Source organism: Aulostomus chinensis, chromosome 4 (genome assembly GCF_037954235.1).
Source record: "Aulostomus chinensis isolate RoL2024-O1b breed Wild chromosome 4, RoL_Achi_v1.0, whole genome shotgun sequence".
Taxonomy (NCBI): domain Eukaryota; kingdom Metazoa; phylum Chordata; class Actinopteri; order Syngnathiformes; family Aulostomidae; genus Aulostomus; species Aulostomus chinensis.
Window position 1 is genome coordinate 22,148,763 of NC_141323.1, and position 11,701 is coordinate 22,160,463.

The window sequence follows — 11,701 nt, forward strand, 5'->3', positions numbered from 1 at the left end:
CAGACAGGAATGTCAAGCAGATCCAGGATCAGTAGGGACGGCCTTCTGCTTTGTCTGGTTGTATTTAAAGCTCCATCAGATTGGAACAACCTTTCCTCCTCACTTCGGTCTCTCACTTCCTTTCTCATCTTCAAATCATCAAGCATTTTCAAACATCTGCTCTTGTTTCTGATGCACCTCACCTTTTCTCTCCAGGATTCACTCTGTACTTGCTCTTGTTTGTTCTCTATACTGTACATATGTGGATATTTGTGTATGAATATGCATTGTGTACTTTAATGGTGCATGTAAGCAGTATTTATTTAGATGGGTGTTGAAATGTATGAGTATGGGTACACAGGCCCACTCTTATTCTGCAGTGGGATCTCTGATCATACTTTGTATAATACTGGATGGTGAGTGATGGGGTTTGGCTTTGGGGAACATTGTTGGCCTGTACTTGGGTGTATGATGTGTGTGTCCTTGTGTTGAAATGTTTGGTATTTTGTTTAGAATCTACTTTTATTATTGTTGTATTGTTGGTCATTATTTGTCAGGACCCCCTCCAAAATGAGATGGTGCATCTCAAGGGGCTACCCTTGAAATAAAGAATCAAGAATGAAGGTGTATGCTTGTCTTGGTGGACCCTCTGCTCCTCAAGCTGAGTCAACAGATTCCTGTGTTGCCTGAGTCATTGTGTATGGTGGCTGGCATTCGGCGCTTTCACCGCTGCAGCTCGAGCTTGATTGGCTGTCAGGACAGGTGTTATTAAGAATGGTAGAGGTGACAGTTTTGGCAGGACAAGTTGCTCCACATTCAGGAGATGGTGGGAATTTTAAAGGCTGGTGACAAACTCTTTCACTGTGTGGTTCAAAGTCCCTGGTTTCCTTGCAGCTTTGAACTGAGCAGGTGTTCATTCACATATCAGTAACAGGGTGACACTTTATCACAGCAGTGGACAAACATCAGCATTCATCACACAGCAGCTCCTCTGATCAACAGAACAAGCTAAAGTATTCTGGAGAATGAGGCCATGGATCCTTCTACCTCTCACATGCTAAACTGGCACTCTACCATTTGAGCTAATTCCCCTGCTAATGAGCACAGCAGATAATGCAGCTTGACCTTCATGCATGGTTGGCTGAGCGTCACCAGTTGAAGCTTCTCTGGTTCAACAAACCCTTGGGACCAAGACACAAATTGGAACCTGTGCAGGTCTAGACCCATATTTAAGTTGGTGGAGACAATTGACTGAATGAAAAGATTTGCCCAGAGTCCAGCTGACTTTTCTGAACTGACCCCTCATTTCTGTGTGGAGTAAACATCAGAGGAGGAGGGTGCAGGTTCTGCTTTGACCTCCTGACCTCCTGGGTAAAGCAGCGTAGATGTTGAGCTTGAAGGAGTTGACGGCCTCCTTCATCTTCTCATTGGTTTGCTCAGCATCATGAAGTGTTGCTGAAATTCAACATGTCAGCTGAGGCCAGAGATTCCTGTGTTCCGTGAGTCATTGTGTATCGTCTCTGTTGTTTGAAAGCACAAAGCTGTTCCTGATGGTCCAGTGTGTCATATGTTGGGCTCCCACAGCTGTAACTGGGGTTTGAGCTCCGTTAAGGGAATGGTTTTGTGGAGAGAAGGGAGCACAAGAATTGACAATTTCAGCAGGAAAGGTGACCATTGCTCCACAATGTCAGTCCCAGGGGGAATTCATGCTTCCCCCAGCATGGCCCTATGATCAACAGAAATGAACTGCCAGTGGAGATCCTCAGTAATCCAGGTCATGGTTTCTCTAGATTTCTGTGTTGTAGTCAGGACACTTGCAAATATCAGCCTCTTTCCTCCATGATCTCTCATTTTTCTGTTCTCTCCATTTCTCCTCTTCGTTTCTACTCCTTGCTGACTGTTGTTCCTCATTTGTGGCAGAGTTCAGTCAGTGGACCAGACATTTTGCCACTACACTGTCCATCATCAGGGCATTTAACATCCAGGACTGGCTCCCAGATCATTGCCATGACCTCATCCCCTGCACCAGTGGACAGTTCATCAAGGATGGCAAACATGTGGGTCTCAATTCCCCTCCATCTTTGTAGGTTGGTTACATTTCCTCCTCGTCTTTAATACATCTTAAGTTGACATTTTTCTGTTTTTTCTTGGCTGCCAGGCTGTCTTACTTTTCAATGGCACAGCAGCAACGAGGGTTGCTATGGTGCAGTTGGTAAAATCCCTATCTATGGTCTGCAGAAATATGCTGTGAGTTCTTTTTTTTTAACAGAAATTCAAAGACTGACCAAGGACACCAAAGCACAGAATTTAGAGATCAAAGAAAGAAATCCAAGACGGTAAAAGAAGATCAGAAAATGGCACAGATCAATAAGATCCATGGACTCATCAGTGAAGGTTTTCTTGTGGTTCACGGTCACTTTTTGTCGTACTGGTGTGATGATGTCAGACCCTTCACATTCAGTTCAAACACTACAAAGTGCAGCGTGTGATGCAGAGGGCAGCAGTCTTGTGCTTGGTTCCGTCATGGTTTTCTGCAATTTTAGCAAACTCACCAAAGACCTCCCTGAAAGCAGGATCATTTTCCCAGAGTTCTTTTTTGACCAAGTACCAATTTGTCCCTCTTTCCAAACAACAAACAAAGATGAGATCAGATGACATGGACGATATGATATGGATGTTATTTATGGCTTTCAAACTCCAAATATTCAATTTTTTCTTCAGGGCTTTTGAGAGGTTCTGGGTAATGAATGAAAATTTAAATTGGACAGAAACAACATGCAGGGTCACTGTGTGTGTTTACGCGTGTGTGTATTTCTTGATTTATCGTGCTGGAGACCATTTCCATCATCAACACTGATCAGGAGTCCTCTTCCTCATGGGGACCAAAGACCGGCCCTGATGCAACACAGCGCAGTTTGTTAGTTCTTGCATGAATTTCAGAGTCAAGGTCTGGATTGAGTTTAGTTTCAAATAAAGATTAAGATACATTTGGTTAAGATTAAGATTAAGGTTAGGCTGCACATAGAATGAAGTCGATGGAATGTTCTAATAAGAATAGCTGGGCACACCTGAGTGTGTTTGCATGCAGACTTTCTCTTGTGACAACTGATGTCATTTGGAAACCATCTTGAGGATATTTGGAGAAAGTTCAATCTTTTAGCTGCAGTTACAGTGACTTACAACACTGCAAAAAAAAAAAAAATCACCCTTCCACAAACACTCTTGTCCAACATTTGTGGCCAGATTTTCTCTTCATGAGGCACCAAATCAAGTCAAGTCAGTTTTATTTGTATTGAAACAAATCACTACAAAAAAAGGCAAAAAAGGCAAACCTCAGCTGTTCTGAAACTCTTCTCCTGAATCACTCCTGAGCTGCAGCAAGAAAAAATACCAGTGCCCAACCAGATCAACTTAATGGCTGCTAACAGCCTCAGACACTTGATTTCCATCAATCTGGAGCCAAGAAGGCCCTCACCTGTGGTTCTCCTCCAGGAGGGTCCAGGTTCTGCCATTGTGGCTCCTTGTGCCACTGCCAGAGAGCCTCAGCTGCACACTGCAACATTTCAACAGGAGATTTACATTCCTTCAAATGTCCTAACATCTTATTCCAATGGTTCTGTTCTATCTTTATATTTTAAAATAAATCACACAATGAAAGCTGCCACAGCTGGTTTAAGAGAGAGAACACACTAAGAGATTTGAAACCAGTAAAATATGCTTTTCTGTGTGCAAACTAGTGAGGGGCATGGAAGGATATTTTACCACCAATACAGAACCCAAACTTTAGTCATGTGATGAGATGGTGACTCTGATTATGAAGTTAATGGACAAAATGTGAATTCAAAGAAAATGCATTTCTTCAGTAGACTTTGATCCAACATTTGAAGTTAGATTTTGGTGGCTGCTCCATGTTGGAGGAAACCAGGCCAATGTTGGAACATCACAGGGAAACTCGTTTGCCTCCTCTGCTGCCAGTTCAACCCACTTTGGCAGACGACCACTCACTCCCATCAGTGGAGAGCAGCTTCAACTTGGTTTGGAAGTTTCTATTGTGGATGCATAGGAATGTGGAGAAAACATCCTTTGTCAGAAGTGGGATTTTAACCCACGCCTCCAGGAGAGACTGCGACCTGAACGCAGCGCCTTAGACCGCTCGGCCATCCTGACAGAAACTTAAAAGTGGCAGACTGCAATATGAAATGAATTAATTCATTGACAAAGTAGAATTTTTTCCACAGGAGCTACTGGCTCCTGAGTTGTTGTATTTATTGTTAACATTAAACACACAGTCTGTGTTCATGGCAGTAAGAAATGAATTTCATTTTTCTAAAGGACAAGAAATGAACCAGAACATTAGAACCTCATAATAACTCTCTATCAGTTTGTTCCATGGGACACATTCCAGACAGGAAGGTCCCCCTGAGACTTGAACTCTGATCACTGATTCAGAGTCCAGAGTGCTCACCATTTCACCATGGAACCAAACACAAGGAGGAGTTTCCTCAAAATACAACTTGACATCACCTGCAATCCAAACTGTTGATATTTGGAGGTTCATCTTGCTCTTGTTTCAGACTACATTGCCAAAAGGAACATGAACCACAAGGAAATTATGGAACTCCAGATTTATTCAGGACTTTCTAACTACATCGTATGACCTGTGAGCAAAGACTGGCCAGGCCTTCCTTAATTCATCAGTTAATTACTGCTTCAACAAACATGCCACATAATTAAGTTACCAGAATTTCTCTCATTGAAAAACCCATCAGCCTGATTTCTTGACATGACATGAAAAATTCTCAAAAACACACAGTTGGGGTCCACAGATACAAGGTTAACCAGGAGGAATCCTGCTCCTGAACCATGGATGGAACAAAATCCACTGGAAAACCCAGCAATTCCTGAGTGCCACATCCATCCAGGAGCTTGGGTCTCCACTTGACTGTGATGATCCATGAGATCCAAGGAGGACAGAGGAAAGAAGGATCCTGTTGGAGATCTCCTACCTTCTTCCTACAAGTCAGAGGTTCATAACCTCCCTTGTTGGTGGTGCCCTCAACCTGCTGAGAGCATCACTTAGTTATCTACAGAGAAACATAGCAGCTCTTCTGAAGGCTGCAGGAAACCTGCTGGAACTGAGACTTGGACTCAGGTCACTGGATTCAAAGTCCAGGGTGCTAACAGGTCCACCATGGCATCTGGGCTTTACTTACCGTGTAAAAAGGACCACAGTGGTCGTCTGGTTTTAATTTTCACAAACAAATACGGTTTAAAACTTGTAGACAGTGACACAGGGCTCTTATTTGAAGGGCCATGGGATGTGAAATATCCCAAACCTCTGAGATCAGAGCGCTCACTTTGAACTCAGGGTCCTGACTTTGGGGGTTCTTCCTTTGGTCTTCAAATACTTGCGGTTTTTATTGGCATAACTTTCAACTTGCATGCAAAAAGAGAATCACAGTCAACTTAAACCCAGCAGACAGTGTTTATTTCTAATGAATCAGACAATCGCACAAATGAGAATTAAAGGGAAAACAAAAAAAAAGGTTTAAAAAAATCATTCTCCACTCTGAAGCTTTTGAAAGTTCATTTGAAGGTTTAAAGGTGGTGGTGAGGAGGACACCCTGATCCTCCCTGTCGTCACTGCCAGGATTCTTTCTTCTGGTGCTGTGGTTCTTCTGATGAAGGGCGGCATGATGTTTGCTGTCTCAGGCTCCACCAAATGTCCTCTTCAGGACGCCACAATGTGGCCTCTTCGGAGACACAAGGGTTTCTCCTGGTGCCGACCCGATCATCCTTCTACCGAACGGTGCGGCGATGGATCCTCAGAGGACGCTGGGATCCTTCTTCTCATCAGTGCCACAGTTTTTCATGGAGGGAACAACAGGAGCTTTTTAGTCATGTTTTGCTTGGTGTTTCCTGCACAGATCATCAGGATCTGTGACGCCATCTTGTGATAGTGGGTCATCATCTTGTTGTGTGATAGTGGATTCATTCATCTGCTATTTCAACACATTCAAGTTCATTATCCCTACATGTCAAAATACATTTGGTGTGGAGTTTTACTTTCTGGCCTCAATCATAATGTGTGCATTTATTCTTCATGAACATTTCTCAGCTTTGTAAGTTTATGATATTTTGTCTTCCTCTGTTTTCTATTCCATTGTTGTTGATGATTCTATTGCAGGTTTGAGTTCCCTGTTGACTGAAGCAGAAACAGGAACAAAAAGCTGGAGGTGGTCAGAGCTCCAAGTTGGGACGCTGATATTAAAGTAGGAGATGAACACATCCAGGTTAGCCATCACTCTCAGAACCTGCTACTTTACCTCTTCAGAATGTAGCAGCATAGCATAGCTTCATCTCACCAGTTAGTGGCCCACTTTGATGTCTGGGATATGAGGTTAAAGGTTCTTTACAGCTCTGAATGAAGGGTTTATAAAGTGTTAACAATGCCATGAATAACACAAGCATTCAGTAATCCTTGATAAAAGGAGACTCACCATCAAGTTGGACAAGTTGAAGAACAAAAGGACTTCTCCACGATCACATTTATCCTCTCTCTCTCTCTGCGTGGACACAACAAATGAGCTGGTTCAGAGACACGAGGCAAAAAAAGCTGGATGAACTCTTCTTCATTCCAAAAATGACTTCACCCTTGAACACTGACGTCAGGTCATTTTATAGGGTCCTCCATTTTTTCATTTATGTGACGTTGCACATTGGGAAATAATTAATGATAAAAAAATAATATTTTGATGAAAACTATATTTGATCAGGAAAACTACATCGGGTCAAATATATCCATCGTTAGTGACGGTGTTACTAATTTTAACTTTAGTGCTCTGGTGCTGATTGCCTCATTAAGATCTTCATGAAGAAATAAACTGAGATTTGTAAAAATGTTTTTTTTTTTTTTTACAGAGTTGGCAGTTTGAGCATTGAATCTTTCTTTGTGTTGAGAACAAACCCTCAAAGCCTTCATGTTTCAGTTTGCTTCACAGCTAACAGACAAACACCTCTTAGCCTGGTTCTGGTAGTCCAGGTTTAAACACCAACACAAGGATTTTATGCTGATTTCTTCACATGCAGCTGAAATCTAGACTTCAAGTGTTCATGTGAGGTTACAGCTTCATGCCTATTTAGTTTTCAACAAATATTAAGTCACTTTAATGCATTGAGCTCACTGACGAACTTTAGTCTCAGTAGCTGAATCTGTTAGGGGGAAGGCAGTGTGGACCGGCAGGAGCCTCCTACAAAATGCAATGGAGAGAAGAAATCCTGAGGAGTCGCTATGAGATTGAAGTGTTAAAGACGTGGCTCCTTTGGTGGTGATAGGATTTGAGCTATTGACTCTATTTTTAGTTTATTTCAATGTTATTGCAAACATCAGCTGCTCACTTATCAGCTAGCAAGTAAACAACAGTATTGTTCAGTGTGCTAGCTGAAGTAGACTGAGCGGTCAGTTGAGTCTTTATTTCCATGTGTGCTCATGGTAGCAGGGGTTTAGATTTCTAAATGTAACCCTTTTACCACCGGCTCCAATATTAAAACCCACCTTAGGCTTACAGGGAACACTTTAACTCATTTCAAATATCTTGTATGGTAAAAGTCCCATCTGGAATAATTAAAATCAATCTAGGGCAATGTATGATTCTCACTCTTAAATATTCAAATGCAGGCTATGGGGAGTACACTTGACCTTTAAACTCTGCTGTAAAGCTTCAGTAACAACACACAAATTCAATGAAACAACACAAGATTTCAGTTTAGAAAATGTATTAAAGGCTCGCAGAAAAACACATTCAAACCTTGAATAAACAAGACTATAGAAAATAAAAAGAACCCCGGGGTATATTGTTTGTCTTTCTTTCAACTGTCTAATTTTATTTCGAGTGCACTCATGTTTACTTTCGTTGGCCCGCTTTAGTTGGAGCTCATGATGGAAACCTTTACCAGATCCCCCCGTGTGTCGGTGACGTCAACAATACCGGACCGCAGCCGATGAATCCCTCGCTCGTTGTGGCAGCAACCGTCCCGCTCGCAGCAGCCCGCAGCAACAGACCTCCGTGACTCGGCAGCAGCGGCACATCCTCCGACTCCTTCGGCAGCAGTGACGCGTCCGCCGTTAACGACTCTCTCCCGAGGCGACTATCCGAAGCTCCTGTCCCGTCCGTGCAGCGGCGTCTCCCTTCAGCGTGGACAGCGTTAGCCTAGCTCCCGCTAGCTTCTGTAACTGGACTTGCCTGGTGCTCAAAACACAATCGGTGGCGGAGAATCCGACTCACGCACTCCGATCACGTCGGTCAATTACAGTTCACAGTCCGTTACCGATAAAAACTCCTCTCCGACGACACACAGTCTCCAAACTCCAATAACGTTACGCAATTCACACGATTCCTCGCGCGCGTTTCTCCCGGAAGTGTAAACACTAAAGGTCATGAACTCACGCACATAACCTAATTTAATAGAATTACTTTAACATTTTTTAACGACATTCACACCCCATGAAATTATGTTTTTTTTGAAAGTTACTAATTTTAAAACAAATATTTATGTAAATTTTAGCTTAACCATGAACTGGCATTTTGTTTTTAACTTATCCGTATGAAAATCATGACATAAATACCACTGATTTATCAGAGTATTACATAAACCTAGGATTAAATTAAAGCTGCAGTCAGCGTTGTTTGGGCCTGAGCCTCCTCCCGCCCACCGGGGCCGAGTAGCAGGGGTCGTCCTGAATCCAGTGATGAATTTTATGAAAGCGGTGGGACTTGTACATTTACAGCAATTGCTTGCAGTGTACTACCAGATTTCAACAGTATCACCCTGTTTATAAAAATACAGTACTTTGCCGTTAATTCTAATAGGAATCTGTTAAATTACACCCCATGACTGTTTAACAGAACTATGCTGTAATGCTAAAATACAGTACTTCACTGTAAATAAAGCAACAGTATCATGCAGTATCTTTGCCTTATGGACGCAAGGAGAATCTCCTGAGCTGCACGTGAGGCCAGAGCCTTGGTTTTCGTCATCCATCTCAATCTCAGTCATTTGGTGAGTAGCGATTGCATTTATTGTAGACACTGGCGCAAAGTCTGTAGGCCAGTGGAGGCTAAGTGAAGTTTCCAGTTTGTGTGGCGACACACACGAGTGGGGGGAGCACTTATTAAAATATAATAGTGACCAAAGCCGGACAACGGCACCTTGGGAATTTTGACCAAGGAAATAGTTAACGTAGCGACCAAAAGGCACTCACAGGTTCATTTACTAATTGGCAGGAGACGTGGTTCCATGACAAAAATATTTTATTGTAAACAGGCCAGCAGATTAAAAAGAACAAGAATAAATCTAAACAAGTCTGGAGCTTACCAGTGGGGGTGAGGGATCCCAAGGCAGAGGACACCCTGATCAATTGGGACATCACATTTAAAAACATGATTAAAGCAAAACAGGGGTGCACAGCACACAAGAGGCAAAGCGACGCCAGGACCGTGAGCTTCCAGTACCTGAAACGAAATGACAAGAATTATAATTTAACTCCAAAACTAAAAAAAACAAAAAACAAACTCAAACCACAATTTACAAATTAATTTGAGAAACAATATTTAATTATTAAACACAAATTAGCAAGGAAAAATAATACAATCCAAAATAACCAGAAACGAGTTCATTTCTCCATTGCTAGACCAGGGAGCTAACAGATAGCCGTTCAGCAGCTTGCTGCACCCTGAAGCCCAAGCGGAGGAATGGGAAACAATGCAGATCCAAACCTTCAGAGCACCATGAAGTACAGTTTAGTGGCGCCACACGGTGGACATCAGGATCTGGCAGACCCTGGTTAAACAAGGTGAATTACTGAAACAACCTCCAGTTCAACACACAGCAGATTCCACTTCGTTAACACAGAAGTAGAGCACTCCAGTGAACACAGTAAACAGTGAACAAACAAACAAGCAAAACGTGTAGATGGCCAGTAGGTCGCAGAACAGGCTAGTAGCAGAGCAGGAGCCTGTCACAAAGCAGGGTAGTCTGTAGCAAAACAGCCAGAGCAAAGCAGGGTAGTCTGCAGCAAAACAGCCAGAGCAAAGCAGGGTAGTCTGCAGCAAAACAGCCAGAGCAAAGCAGGGTAGTCTGCAGCAAAACAGCCAGAGCAAAGCAGGGTAGTCTGTAGCAAAACAGCCAGAGCAAAGCAGGGTAGTCTGTAGCAAAACAGCCAGAGCAAAGCAGGGTAGTCTGTAACAAAACAGCCAGAGCAAAGCAGGGTAGTCTGTAGCAAAACAGCAGCCAGAGCAAAGCAGGGTAGTCTGCAGCAACGTGCATGATCAGCATGCAACACGAGCTACAGGGAGCTACTGCTACATACCAACACAGACGTTGGTGAGAAGGCAGACGTGAGGCGGTCAGAGGCGGAAGCGAGGTGACCAGGAAGTGGGAGGACCCCGGACCCCAAGAGCAAGAGATTGACCAGGTAGATGCTGCCCCTATTTATAGAGCAGCGCCACACACTGGTTGGCTAATGATGGTACAAGCCAAGTCAGGCATCACCAACCAGTCTCACTGCTAGGATGGGACCTCTCATCCTGCCACATTTGCATTGATAATTACACTCCTGCACATCATGCTAGCCAGATTTAGCAGCTAGCCAAAATGTTGAAAATGCTTGCAAATTCATCCAAAAAACACAGAGAGTTGACTTTACTTTTTACATCTCAAGCCTCCACAAATTAATGTGTGCGACATCTGTATTTTGCCTGTGAATTCATGAAGCTTTCTGATAGTCTGAACCATTTTACAGTACACACAATATACGTGTCACACAACAGTTAAGTCGGTTCATATTAAGATGAGTGCACACTGACTGTGTTTACATGCAATTACGTTCCTCCATCTTGTGCTAGGCTACTGCTCTGGCATGAGTCTGTCTGATGGCATGATTACAGTGTAGTTAAGGCCATAGATCAGAAGCTGTGGTTGTATTTGTTTAAAAAAGAGTGGTTTTAGCATCGTTCAAGTGCCTGCTCATTTGTGTTGATTTTTCTTTGTCTCTGATATTGCCTACAGATGCAGGAGCCTATTTTCCAGCTGCCCTGATCCTAGTAAGTACTTGCCTGTCCATCACATTTCACAGTTAATCAGTTATTTTTTCAGACCTCAAACATTGAAATAGACAACTATGTTATCTGGTCAAAGAAGCTGTTTTTTTCTTCTTCTTCTTCTTCTCTTCTCTTTTCTCCCTCTTTTCTTGGATCTCCAACACTACACCTACATGTATATATTTGATGGCTTATAATGTCTCATTCATCTGAGTGAGTTCCAACACTCCTTTTTTAGGCGCTTCATTGGAATAAATCCTGAGAGTGTCTGCATGTTTTCCCTGTGCTGGTTCTCTCCAGGTACTCCAGCTTCCTTCCACAGTCCAAAGACATGCAAATGGAAATGCAACTCTAAATTGACCGTAGGTATGGCTGTGAGTGTGAATGGTTGTCTGTCAATATTTGTTGGCTGCGGTGGACTGCGATGGACTGCTTACCTGTCCAAGGTAATGTCCCTTCTGGGATAGGCTCCAGCCCCACCCTGTGACCCTTAACAGGATAAGCGGAAAAAATGGATGGATGGATGGATGGATGGATGGATGGATGGATGGATGGATGGATAGATGGGTGGGTGATCACTCACAGGACTGTGAGTCTCTCACTCTGACCGCTTCATGCTATGG